Source organism: Hyla sarda, chromosome 2 (assembly GCF_029499605.1).
Source record: "Hyla sarda isolate aHylSar1 chromosome 2, aHylSar1.hap1, whole genome shotgun sequence".
Taxonomy (NCBI): Eukaryota; Metazoa; Chordata; class Amphibia; order Anura; family Hylidae; genus Hyla; species Hyla sarda.
This window is the reverse complement of record NC_079190.1, coordinates 19,847,558-19,861,749: the sequence shown is the minus strand read 5'-3', so window position 1 is coordinate 19,861,749 and position 14,192 is coordinate 19,847,558. Positions and strand designations below refer to the sequence as shown.

Here is a 14,192-nt window from a genome sequence, read left to right as displayed (position 1 = left end):
CCTACCAACCTAAGTACTGGGGGCTTCCCTACCTAAGTACTAGAGGAATCCCTACCTAAGAGCTGGGGGCTTCCCTACCTATCCAACTAAGTGCTTCCCTATCTATCTACTGTGTGCTTCCCTTTTCCTGCCTAAGTACTGGGAGCTTCCTTAAAGGGGTAATCCAGTGGTGAAAAACGTATCCCCTATCCTACGGACATATAGCCTGTGCAGCCGGTTCAGCTGCACAGGGGCCCAGCGTGTGAGGGGGCCCGCCGCCCTTTCCAGGGCAAGCCCTACCATGGGACCCGGTGGGACCATTGGTCCCAGGCGGCACTTTTCAGGGGCAGAACTTTTCTGCCTCTTTTTTTTTTTTTTTTGTGCCTAGTAAGTTCATGGTAGGGCCGGTGCATTATAGCGCAGCGGGCACTTTGGACAGTGAGTCTACAATCGGCCGACAGGGTCTGACAAGGGACGTCGCACAAGGGAAGTACCCCGCCGACCTACGCAGGAGGACGTCAGTGACGTCACTCTTCAGGCCACCGCAGGAAAGGAGGAGCGCTGCACAGGCCAGATAAATGTGTCTACAGTATGTGTGTGTCTATGTGTGTGTGTCTGTGTGTGTGTCTGTGTGTCTGTCTGTGTGTCTGTCTGTGTGTTTTGGGGGGCTATGCTACCTAATGTGGGGAATCTATGCTACCTAATGTGGGGAATCTATGCTACCTAATGTGGGGAATCTATGCTACCTAATGTGGGGAATCTATGCTACCTAATGTGGGGAATCTATGCTACCTAATGTGGGGAAACTGCTACCTAATGTGGGGAATATATGCTATCTAATGTGGGGAATATATGCTACCTAATGTGGGGAAATTATGCTACCTAATGTGGGGAATCTATGCTACCTAATGTGGGGAAACTGCTGCCTAATGTGGGGAATCTATGCTACCTAATGTGGGGAAATTATGCTACCTAATGTGGGGAAATTATGCTACCTAATGTGGGGAAACTATGCTACCTAATGTGGGGAATCTATGCTACCTAATGTGGGGAAACTGCTAACTAATGTGGGGAAGCTATGCTATCAAATGTGGGGAAACTGCTACCTAATGTGGGGAATCTATGCTACATAATGTGGAGAAACTATGCTACCTAATGTGGGGAATCTATGCTACCTAATGTGGGGAAACTATGCCACCTAATGTGGGGAATCTATGCTACCTAATGTGGGGGAACTGCAACCTAATAGAAGGAATATATGCTACATAATATGGGGTAACTATGCTACCTAATGTTAGGAAACTATGCTATCTAATGTGGGGAAATTATGCTACCTACTGTGGGGAAACTATGCTATCTACTGTGGGGAAACTACTACTACCTAATGTGGGGAAACTATGCTACCTAATGTGGGGAATCTATGTTAACCAATGGGGGTAAATTATGCTACTGAACCCCTTAAGGACTCAGGGTTTTTCCGTTTTTGCACTTTCGTTTTTTCCTCCTTACCTTTTAAAAATCATAACCCTTTCAATTTTCCACCTAAAAATCCATATTATGGCTTATTTTTTGCGTCGCCAATTTTACTTTGCAGTGACATTAGTCATTTTACCCAAAAATGCACGGCGAAACGGAAAAAAAAATCATTGTGCGACAAAATCGAAAAAAAAACGCCATTTTGTAACTTTTGGGGGCTTCCGTTTCTACGCAGTGCATATTTAGGTAAAAATTACACCTTATCATTATTCTGTAGGTCCATACGGTTAAAATGATACCCTACTTATATAGGTTTGATTTTGTCGCACTTCTGGAAAAAATCATAACTACATGCAGGAAAATTTTTACGTTTAAAAATGTCATCTTCTGACCCCTATAACTTTTTTATTTTTCCACGTGCGGGGCGGTATGAGGACTCATTTTTTGCGCCGTGATCTGAAGTTTTTAACGGTATGATTTTTGTTTTGATATGACTTTTTGATCACTTTTTATTCATTTTTTAATGTTATAAAAAGTTACCAAAATACGCTTTTTTGGACTTTGGAATTTTTTTGCGCGTACGCCATTAACCGTACGGCTTAATTAATGATATATTTTCATAGTTCGGACATTTACGCACGCGGCGATACCACATATGTTTATTTTTATTTATTTTTTCACTGTTTTATTTTATTTATGGGAAAAGGGGGGTGATTCAAACTTTTATTAGGGAAGGGGTTAAATGACCTTTATTAACACTTTTTTTTAACTTTTTTTTTGCAGTGTTATAGGTCCCATAGGGACCTATAACACTGCACACACTGATCTCCTATGCTGATCACTGGCATGCATTAACACGCCTGTGATCAGCATTATCGGCGCTTGACTGCTCCTGCCTGGATCTCAGGCACGGAGCAGTCATTCGTGATCGGACACCGAGGAGGCAGGTAAGAGCCCTCCCGGTGTCCGATCAGCTGTTCGGGACGCCGCGATTTCACCGCGGCGGTCCCGAACAGCCCGACTGAGCAGCCGGGATACTTTCAGTTTCACTTTAGAAGCGGCGGTCAGCTTTGACCGCCGCTTCTAAAGGGTTAATACCGCACATCGCCGCGATCGGCGATGTGTGGTATTAGCCGCGGGTCCCGGCCGTTGATTAGCGCCGGGACCCACGCGATATGATGCGGGATCGCGGCGCGATCCCGCTTCATATCGCGGGAGCCGGCGCAGGACGTAAATATACGTCCTGCGTCGTTTAGGGGTTAATGTGAGGAAACTATGCTACTTAATGTGGGGAAACTGCTAACTAATGTGGGGAATCTATGCTAGCAAATGTGGGGAAACTGCTACCTAATGTGGGGAATATATGCTACCTAATGTGGGGAAACTATGCTACCTAATGTGGGTAAACTATGCCACCTAATGTGGGGAATCTATGCTACCTAATGTGGGGAAACTGCAACCTAATGTGGGGAAACTGCTACCTAATATAGGGAATCTATGCTACCTAATGTGGGGAAACTATGTTACCTAATGTAACGAAACTATGCTATCTAATGTGGGGAAATTATGCTACCTAATGTGGGAAACTATGCTACCTAATGTGGGGAAACTATGCTACCTAATGTGGGGAATCTATGCTACCTAATGTGGGGAAACTATGCTACCTAATGTGGGGAAACTGCTATCTAATGTAGGAAATCCATGCTACCTAATGTGGGGAATCTATGCTACCTAATTTGGGGAAACTATGCTATCCGATGTGGGGAAACTACTACTACCTAATGTGGGGAAACTATGCTACCTAATGTGGGAGAACTGCTGCCTACCTAATTCTGCAGATTAGTGTGAGCTGCAGTGCAATTTTATGGCATAGTACTTTTTTCTTTTTTTTGGGGGGGGGGGGGGGGGCAGGCACATTCATTGCACAGGGGCCCTCTGCTGTCTGTGTCCGCCCCTGTATCTATCTATCTATCTATCAATCTATCTATCTAGGGCTTCCTTTTCCTTACTTGTTTTCTGGAAGATTCTTTGGAGGAAGACTTCATGATGCTCTGAGCAAGATAGAGAACAAATGGACTCCAACTATATGCCTCCTTAGAGTCTGTAGATGTAACTGCACTGTAATCACTTATACAGCCTGCAGCGCCTGCGTACAGTTGTGGTCACTCTACATGGTCACTGTATGGAAAGATATTAGTGATATTGGTCTATGTATAGTGGTTTTTATTTCATAACAGTATGATGGTATTTTGCATTTTTCTAACTTTGAAACTCTCTACTTGTAAGGAAAATGGATATTCCAAATAAATTATACAGCGGGGCAAAAAAGTATTTAGTCAGCCACCAGTTGTACAAGTTCTCCCACTTAAAAAGATGAGAGGCCTGTAATTTTCATCATGGGTATACCTCAACTATGAGAGACAGAATGAGAAAAAAAAATCCATAAAATCATTGTCTGATCTTTAAAGAATTTATTTGCAAATTATGGTGGAAATACTTCATATGTGGATGTAAATTGTTCTGTGTGTGCACTAGGGGGCTCAAAAGGGAAGGAGCAGCATTGGGCTTTTGAAGATCAAATTTTGCTGAAATGGTTTTTGTTGGGCATGTCGCATTTAGGAAGCCCCCTTGGTGCCAGAACAGCAACAAAAAAAAAAAACACATAGCAAACTATTTGGGAAACTACACCCCTCAAGGTACGTAACAAGGGGTACAGTGAGCCTTAACACCCCACAGGTGATTGGCAAATTTTCGCTAAAGATGAAAATGAAAAATAAATTTTTTTTTCACTAAAATGCTGATGTCACCCCACATTTTTTATTTTCACAAGGGGTGATAAGAGAAAAGCCCAACAAAATTTGTAACACTATTTCTTCTGAGTAAGGAAATACCTCATATGTGGATGTAAAGTGCTTTGCGGGCGCACTACAATGCTCAGAAGAGAAGGAGCGCCATTTGGCTTTTGGAGAGAAAATTTGGTTGGAATAGAAGTTGGGGACCAGTGCACCTCCCTCACATGTGACCCTATTTCAGAAACTAAACCCCTTAGGGAATGTAACAAGGGGTGCATTGAGCATTTAAACCCCACTGGCGTTTGACAGATTTTTGGAACAGTTGGCTGTGCAAATGAAAAATTTTATTTTTCATTTTCATGGACCATTATTCAAAAAATCTGTCAGACACCTGTGGGGTGTAAATGATCGCTGTACCCCTTATTACATTATGTGAGGGGTGTCACATGGGGGGGGGGGGGGCACTGTTCTGGCACCAAGGGGGCTTTGTAAACACACATGGCCTTCAATTTCAGCTAAATTCTCTTTCCAAAAGCCCAATGGCGCTCCTCCTCTTCTGAGCCCTGTAGTGCGCCCGCAGAGCACTTAGCATCCACATATGGGGTATTTTTTTACTCAGAAGAAATGATGTTACAAATTTTGGGAGGCTTTTTATCCTATTACCCCTTGTGAATATGAAAAATTTGGGGTTAGACCAGCATTTTAGTGAAAAAAAATTTCATTTTTCATTTTCACGTCCAACTTTAATGAAAATTCGTTCTGTGGGGTGTTTAGGCTCACTATACCCCTTGTTACGTTCCAAGAGGGGTGTAGTTTCCAAAATGGGTCACATGTGGGCATTTATGTAAGAACCGCTGTACCTACCAGCCTTCCCTGTGCAAATCACCAATTTAGCCTTCAAATGTACATATTGCACTCTCATTCCTGAGCCCTGTTGTGCGCACCCGCAGAAATTGCGTTACAAATTTTGAGGGTCTTTTTTTCCTTTTACCTTTATAGGGCAACACCAGCATGAAAATGTAAAAAAATTAAAAAAAATGTTACTCTAACATGCTCCTGTAGACCCCAACTTTACCTTTTAATAAAGGGTAAAAGGAGAAAAAGCCCCCCAAAATTTGTAACATAATTCCTCCGTGTACGGAAATACCCCATATGTGGCCTTAAACTGTTGCCTTGAAAAACAACAGGGCTCTGAAGCGAGAGAGCGCCATGTGCATTTGAGGCCTGAATTAGGGAATTACATAGGGACGGACCTGGATGCAAGCATTACACTTGCCTCCGATGCCAAAAATACCCTACGGCATTGTTTCCCAAACAGAGTGCCTCCAGCTGTTGCAAAACTCCCAGCATACCTTGACAGTCAGTGGCTGTCCAGCAATACTGGGAGTCGGTGATTTTCAACATCTGGAGACTCCGTTTTGGAAACACTGCCATACGAGATGTTTTTTTATTGAGGGGAGGTGGGGGGGGGAGGGAAATAACTGTGTAGGGGGGTATATATGTAGTTTTTTACTTTTTACTTTGTGTAGTGTAGTGTTTTTAGGGTACATTCACACGGTCTGGTTTACAGCGAGTTTCCCGCTGAGTTTGAGCTGCGGCGGGAAAATTTGCTGCATCTCAAACTTGCTGCTGGAAACTCACTGTAAACCCTGTACAGTAACCCTCCGACATGCGATGGCCCCGACATATGATAAAATCGACATACGATGGCCTCTCAGAGTCCATCGCATGTCGATGTCAGCATCGACAAACGATGCTTTTATATGTCGGGGCCATCGCATTAATTGCTATCCGACAGCGCAAAATGCTTAAGCTGCTGTCGGATAGCAGTTTAAGCATCCCGGACAGGTTCACTTACCTATTCCCGCTGCTCCGGGTCCACTTCGCGATCCTCCGGCGTCTTCTGCATCTTCTACGGGGTCCGGGCCTCGCTTTCCGGCGTCGTTATTACGTCACTATGCACACCGTGCAGCAGCGTAATAACGTCACCAGAAAGCGAGGCCCGGACCCTGCAGAAGATGCGGAAGAATCCGGAGGATCCCGAAGAAGACACCGGAGCAGCGGGACAGCATCGGGAGCCCCTGGGACAGCATCGGGAGCAGTGAGGACACATTCCGGAGCGGCAGGGATGGGTGAGTACAGCTTCCTATACTTTACATTGCACGGATCCCTCAACATACGATGGATTCCACAAACGCTGGGTCGTTTGGAATGAATTACCATCGTATGTTGAGGGACCACTGTACATTCACATGGGGGAGGGGGGTGTAAACCTCCAGCTGTTGCAAAACTACAACTCCCAGCAGACCATACATGCTAGGAGCTGTAGTTATGCAACAGCTGTAGGCACACTGGTTGCAAAACACTGAGGGTTTGTTACTAAACTCAGTGTTTTGCAACCAGTGTTCGGTCAGCTGTTGCAAAACTCCAACTCCCAGCATGCATTGACAGCCTGAGGGCATGCTGGGAGTTGTAGTTATGCAACAGCTGGAGGCACACTTTTTCATAGAAAAAATGTGCATCCAGCTGTTGCATAACTACAACTCCCAGCATGCACAGACTACCATAGGGCATACTGGGAGTTGTAGTCGTGCCTCCAGCTGTTGCATAACTACAATTCCCAGCATGCCCTTTGGCTGTGCATGCTGGCAGTTGATGCTAAGCAACAGCAGGAGGCGAACAGGCCTCACCTCCTGCTGTATCCTTCCACTTTCACCGTTGCCGCTGCTGCCGCCACTCCGGTCCTCCGCCGCAGCTCCTGAGAGGACCCTCGCTGACCCCCGGAAAGTTAAGGGACCTCTGCCTGCCCCAATCGCCGCTCCGATCGTTCAATCACGTGCTCATCACCCATGCCCCCTCACTCCTGCTGGTTAAGTGTGATTGAGCTCGAACAGCCCCAATCACCCTTTTTTTCCGGGTCACCGGAAACCCGATTGACCCAGAATCGCCTCAGTACCCCACCCCGCCGGGGCTTTGCACGGGATGCTTGCTGAACGATTTCTGCAGGCATCCTAGTCCAGTCCCCGCCCAGCGAGCGTCGGGGACCAGAAATCCGCAGAGCATACCTATACACCCTGTGTCCCTAGGAGAAAAGCTGTGTTACAATACCTGTGGTCCTGAAAATGATAGAATCCATAGAGGTTGATGCATTATCCACTAGGAAGAATGATGACGGTTATGCTTGATGCAGTTGTCCCTGATGAATATGTCACATGGCACAAGTGCTACGAAAACTGTATAGTAAGAAAAGTAAAAAAAAAAAAAAAAAGAAAAGGAAACAGAACAAAACAAAATACCCCTTTAAGAAAATTAATTAAATGTAGAATTTCAGGCCTTCCCCGTCCCTCTCCTTGCCGGAGTGTATATAAAAGTACCGAGCTGTATAATGGCAGTATATGAAGCGGCTTACAAATGGTTTTAAATGACTGATCAGAGAATTTTTCCTCCTCGGCGATCAATAACTGGCGGGGCGATTTCTTTTCCGATCGTTTCGCCGGTTGTTATTAGGGGACATCATCGGCGCTGCTTAACATTCACACCCATCTTCCTGGAAAAGGACCAAACGCTATAAAGTGGAAGATACTACATCATCATAGAGAGATAAATCGCTGTAATGGCGGAAAAAAAAAAGGAGGCGCAAAGCTGTCACCGGGAATACATGAGAAACAAATGTGAGAGGAGAAATGAGCGGATACGCTAGAACCATTGGCGAAAATGATGGAATCTTCACATTTAGATTTCATAGCGAACCTGCGAATCCCAAATATGACGCAAAACATTGTATAACAAATGTATAATACATTATAAAAATGTCAATATGTTATGTTTTTCCATATTAAATGGGTACTCCACTGAAAATAATCCTATCCCCTATCCAAAGATGTTTGATCGCGGGGCTTCCGCCGCTGGGGACCCCTGTGATCTCTGGCGCTGCACCCCAGTCATTCGTGCACAGAACTCTGCTCCATGTCGGATGACTGGCAACTACAGCCACCACACCCCCTCCAATAGACCTGAACGGAGGAGGCGTGGCAGGACATCACGAACATTGAAGCTCCAAGCTTCCCAGAGGTGGCATCCCCATGATCAGACATCTTTATCCCTTATACTTTGGATAGGAAAGAAGATGTTTTTGGGCAGAGTACCCCTTTAAGTAAAGCAAATAAATAAGGAATCATCAACAACAAAATCCTAAGCAGCGTTTCCCACCCAGGTTGCCTCCAGCTGTTGCAAAACCAAAACTCCAAGCATGCCGAAAACTCCCAGCATGCAGTGCCAGATGACTGGCGAACACAGCCGCCAAGCCCCCTCCGTTCAAGCCCCCTCCCATAGACATGAATGGAGGGGTGTGGCATGACGCGATCACACATGTTATCCCCTATCCTTTGGATAGGTGCAGAGAACACCTTTTAAGGGCTTTTTTCAGGACCAAATAGCAGTTTGGAATGACATATTTTTTTTTACCATATACACTGCTCAAAAAAATAAATAAAGGGAACACTAAGATAACACATCCTAGATCTGGATGAATGAACTAATCGTATGAAATACTTTCATCTTTACATAGTTGAATGCGCTGACAACAAAATCACACAAAAATTATCAATGGAAATCAAATGTATCAACCCATGGAGGTCTGGATATGGAGTCACAATCAAAATCACAAAGGAAAACCCCACTACAGGCTGATCCAACTTTATGTAATGTCCTTAAAACAAGTCACAATGAGGCTCAGTAGTGCGTGTGGCCTCCACGTGCCCGTATGACCTCCCTACAACGCCTGGGCATGCTCCTGATGAGGTGGAGGATGGTCTCCTGAGGGATGTCCTCCCAGACCTGGACTTAAGCACCCGCCAACTCCTGGACAGTCTGTGGTGCAACGTGGCCTTGGTGGATGGAGCAAAACATGATGTCCCAGATGTGCTCAATCGGACTCAGGTCCGGGGAACGGGCGGCCAATCCATAGCATCAATGCCTTCCTCTGGCAGGAAATGCTGACACACTCCAGCCTCATGAGGTGTAGTATTGTCTTGCATTAGGAGGAACCCAGAGCCAACCGCACCAGCATATGGTCTTACAAGGGGTCTGAGGATCTCATCTCGGTACCTAATGACAGTCAGGTGACCTCTGGCAAGCACATGGAGGGCTGTGCGGCCCCCCAAAGAAATGCCACCCCACACTATTACTGACCCACCGAAACCGGTCATGCTGGAGGATGTTTCAGGCAGCAGAACGTTCTCCACGGCATCTCCAGACTCTGTCACGTCTGTCACATGTGCTCAGTGTGAACCTGCTTTCATCTGTGAAGAGCACAGGGCGCCAGTGGCAAATTTGCCAATCTGCACGGTGTTGGGCTGTAAGCACAACCCCCACCTGTGGACGTCGGGCCCTCATGGAGTCTGTTTCTGACCGTTTGAGTGGACACATGCACATTTGTGGCCTGCTGGAGGTCATTTTGCAGGGCTCTGGCAGTAATCCTCCTGCTCCTCCTTGCACAAAGGTGGAGGTAGTGGTCCTGCTGCTGGGTTGTTGCCCTCCTACATCCTCCTCCACCTCTCCTAATGTACTGGCCTGTCTCTTGGTAGCCCATCTACGCTGACAGACACAGCAAACCTTCCTGCTACAGCTCGCATTTATGTACCATCCTGGATGAGCTGCACTACCTGAGCCACTTTTGTGGGTTATAGACTCCGTCGCATGCTACCACTAGAGTGAAAGCACCGCCAGCATTCAAAAGTGACCAAAACATCAGCCAGGAAGAATAGGAACTGAGAAGTGGTCTGTGGTCACCACCTGCAGAACCACTCCTTTATTGGGGGTGTCTTGCTAATTGCCTATCATTTCCACCTGTTGTCTGTTCCATTTGCACAACATCATGTGAAATTGATTGTCAATCAGTGTTGCTTCCTGAGTGGACAGTGGGATCTCACACAAGTGTCAGTGACTTGGAGTTACGTTGTGTTGTTTAAGTGTTCCCTTTATTTTTTTGAGCAGCGTATGCCCCCCCCCCCCCCCAAAAAAAAAAAAGAAAAAAAAAAAGTATTATTGATGGGAAAATTTTAAAAACAAACAACAAAAAAAAGCCTTGCAATTTTGCAAATGTTTTTTTTTTCCTCGGGGGGGAGGGGGGGGGGAGGGGTTTGGGGGGCAGCAGAATCCTATTGAAACCAATGGGAGTCAACGGAATTTCCGAGAGGAATTTTTCCACCAGTTTCCACTCTGGCTCTGAAGTTCTGCCATGGCTCTATTGTGCGTGGGCCCCGAGGGGGACATTTATCAGCCTTTAATAACCAATCAGATTTTGTCATTTATCAGAGGTCTTTTAAAAAAAAAATGAAAGCTTGAATCTAAATGGTTGCTATGGGCAACTGCTCCTCTGTATAAGGCCTGATAAATCTCCCTCTAAGATCTGTATCTGTTGAAGGAGTCTGGTCTGCAGAGGTGTAAATTGGCCCCCAACTAAAATGTTTAATGGTACTGATGTCCTCATATAGAAAGAATGACTCTAGTGCCCCCCTCAGCCTCCTGAGCCCAGATACAACTGTCCCCTTTGCACCCTCTTTAGTTACGCCCCCTGCTGGTCTGTGGTCTTCATTCATTTTGCAGTATTATCTAAATTGATGGCAGAGATTTATCATTGTATTTACACGGCTGCTGCAGAACATCTCAGTTCACAGCAGATTATCACACAATCACTTGTCGCGACTGCTGTATTAATTTCCTGGCTGCTCCCCTGCCTGTTGCATTGCTCAGCAAGGAAGCATGTGGTAACAACACCCCATTCTCTCTAAATGTCCCAGTTAAGATATATGTGTATATGGCAGGGACATGGTAACGTAGGGGATGGTCAGAGGTCGTGACATCACTCAGGGGCGTGGCTAGAGTTCAGAGACACGATCTGGCCATATCTCATAAGACAGCAGGCATGATGCATGGGGGGGGGGGGGGGGAGGAGATTTATCAAAAGCTGTGTAGAGGAAAAGTTGACCAGTTGCCCATAGCAACCAATCAGATCGCTACTTTCATTTTTGAGAGGCCCATTTAAAAATGAAAGAAGCGATCTGAGTGGTTGCTATGGGCAACTGGTCAACTTCTCCTCTACACAGGTTTTGATAAATCTGCTCCACTGTCTCTGGATAGAGGGACGAGCCAGGGAGCTGCTGAGACAATATCACTCTGACAATGCGAGGACTACACAACTTCCTGTCAGAAGGGAAGGAGGAGCTAGAAGCTGCTGAGACAACACCACACGGACAATGAGAGCTACACAACTTTCCATCAGAGGTGAATAGTGCAAAAACATGTTGTGGCCAGTATACAATGTGATAACAGTATATTAGTAAGTCATATATGTTGGGGTGATAGTGTTATTTAAATACAATTTTCTGAAATTAGAATACCCCTTTAAATAGTAGTGATGCTCATTATGTCTACATAGGACTCAGTTAAGTATAGCATGAAACAGCAATAATCCCTTCTGTCTAATTCTCTGTACACTGTATAAGGTTAATCCACAAGGTGAAGGATTTTCTATGTATTTTGTTCTTGTCTGTCTTATAAAATCCGTATAATGACCATGCCGGCTTCTCGGCTATAGAGCGCCATAAAATCCGAAATGCACTGAAGCCTGATATTTAAGTTACAGGATTTTTTTCCATTGTGAAACTGTTTTTAATTAAATAGTAAATCAGTTTTGCAGCGTAATGTTGACCTGAAGCGCTGAGCCTTTTATAGTTTGCATTTGCGCGTTTTAGATTGTTTACTGTAACAAACACTTAACAATGTCTGATATTAAACGAGGCGGCGGAACTTGGGAGCAAAGTAAAAAGTCTATTTAACCAGTTTTATTTTAAATAAGGTGCAGAGCTGCATGCACAGGGACCCTAAAGAGGCGCGCAGAGGAGATGTGTGCTGCTGCTGGTGTCAATGGAGGGAAAATGGGGCCCCAAGGACTGACAGGAGGAGCAACCTAGGAGTAGAGAATCCATGACCATAAACCGCAATGCGTCCTGATACTATACAGTATGGGGGTACTATTTTGTGGACATTGCATGAAAGAAGAATTTTTTCATTGTACGACGGTATTAGGCTAAAGAAGAACGTGTTGGAATCGAATTAAACTTTGTACATGTGATGATAAATGGAGGTAAGTACAATACACTACAATATTAGAACAAAAGGAGAAGATTATTGGGGGAAACTACAATACTAGAGGCTATAGCATCCTGTTGGGTGCCTCTAGCCTGGTTACAAGATGAGATATGGTTGGGATACATGGAGACTTTAATACCCTGTTGGGCGCCTCTAGCCTAGATACAAGATGAGATACACGGAGGATCTAGTACCCTGTTGGGTGCCTCAAGCCTGGTTACAAGATGAGATATGGTTGGGATACATGGAGACTTTAATACCCTGTTGGGCGCCTCTAGCCTAGATACAAGAGGAGATACACGGAGGATCTAGTACCCTGTTGGGCGCCTCTAGTCTGGATACAAGAGGAGATACAGTTGGGATACATGGAGACTAGTGTTGCTCGCGAATATTCGCAATTCGAATATTATTTGCGAATATCGCATATTCGCGAATTCGCGAATTTCGCGAATATAGCGCTATATATTCGTAATTACGAATATTCGTTTATTTTTTTTCTTCACAGCACACATCACAGTGATCACCCCTCTCTGCTTCCAGCTTGTGTGGTGTAAAGAAGGCTCTAATACTACTGTGTGAGATTGCCGGGCGAAAATTTGCATATGCTAATTTTCGCATATGCGAATTTTCGCGGATACTAATTTTGAATATGCTAATTTTCGCATATGTTAATTTCCGCATATGCGAAAATAAAACAAGCTTATTACGAATATGCGAATATTCGCGAATATATGACGAATATTCGTCCATATATTCGCGAATATTCGCGAATTCGAATATGGCCTATGCCGCTCAACACTAATGGAGACGCTAGTATCCTGTTGGGCGCCTCTAGTCTGGATGCAAAATGACATACAGTTGGGATACATGGAGGTATACAGGTTCATTATCACATTTTGCCACACATTTTCCCACAGATGTAACAGCGGGGCCTGTAGATCCTGCACACTGGTAGGTTGTAGAAGCTGGTGCCATAAATGCTCAATTGGTAATAAATCTGGTGACCGGGCAGACAAAGAAGTGTTACAATCTGGAAGAGATATTCCTAGGAAACCCTGTGTGTGTGGCAAATCACCCCCATTGTTCCCCTCTCTAACTCCCAACTGTCTCTTAGCCAACTGTGGACTAGTGTTGCTCGCGAATATTCGCAATGCGAATTTTATGCGCGAATATCGCATATTCGCGAATTCGAGAATATTCACGAATATAGCACTATATATTCGCAATTATGAATATTCATTTTTTTCCCACAATACACATCACAGTGATCACCCCTCTCTGCTTCCAGCTTGTGTGGTGTAAAGAAGGCTCCAATACTACTGTGTGAGACTGACGTACGAATTTTCACATATGCGGAAATTAGCATATGCTAATTTTTTCATATGCAAATTTTGGTTTATGCTAATTTTCGCATATGTTAATTTTAGCTTAGGCTAATTTTTGTATATGCTAATTTTCGCATATGCAAATTTTCGCATATGCAAAAATAAAACACAGATATGCTAATTTACGAATATATGACGAATATTCATCCATATATTCGCAAAATATTGCGAATTCGAATATGGCCTATGCCGCTCAACAGTACTGTGGACTGAACCAATGCAATCACTACCTACAATAATGGGCCGATCCAATGAACTGTCCCAGGTGTCTCATAGCTAACTGTGGACCAAACCAAAGCACAATCACTACCTACAATAATGGACTGGTCCAATGATCTATCACAACTGTCTCTTAGCTAACTGTGGACTAAACCAATCCACAGTCACGGCCTACAATAATGGACCAATC

At 44.7% G+C, this 14,192-nt stretch overlaps 1 long non-coding RNA gene across 3 annotated transcripts in view; it reads right to left on the bottom strand.

Moving 5' to 3' along the window:
* The window catches only part of LOC130357588 (uncharacterized), a 67,969-nt gene that overhangs the window by 51,422 nt on the left and 2,355 nt on the right, over positions 1 to 14,192 (bottom strand). The gene's annotated exons all lie outside the window — the stretch shown is intronic.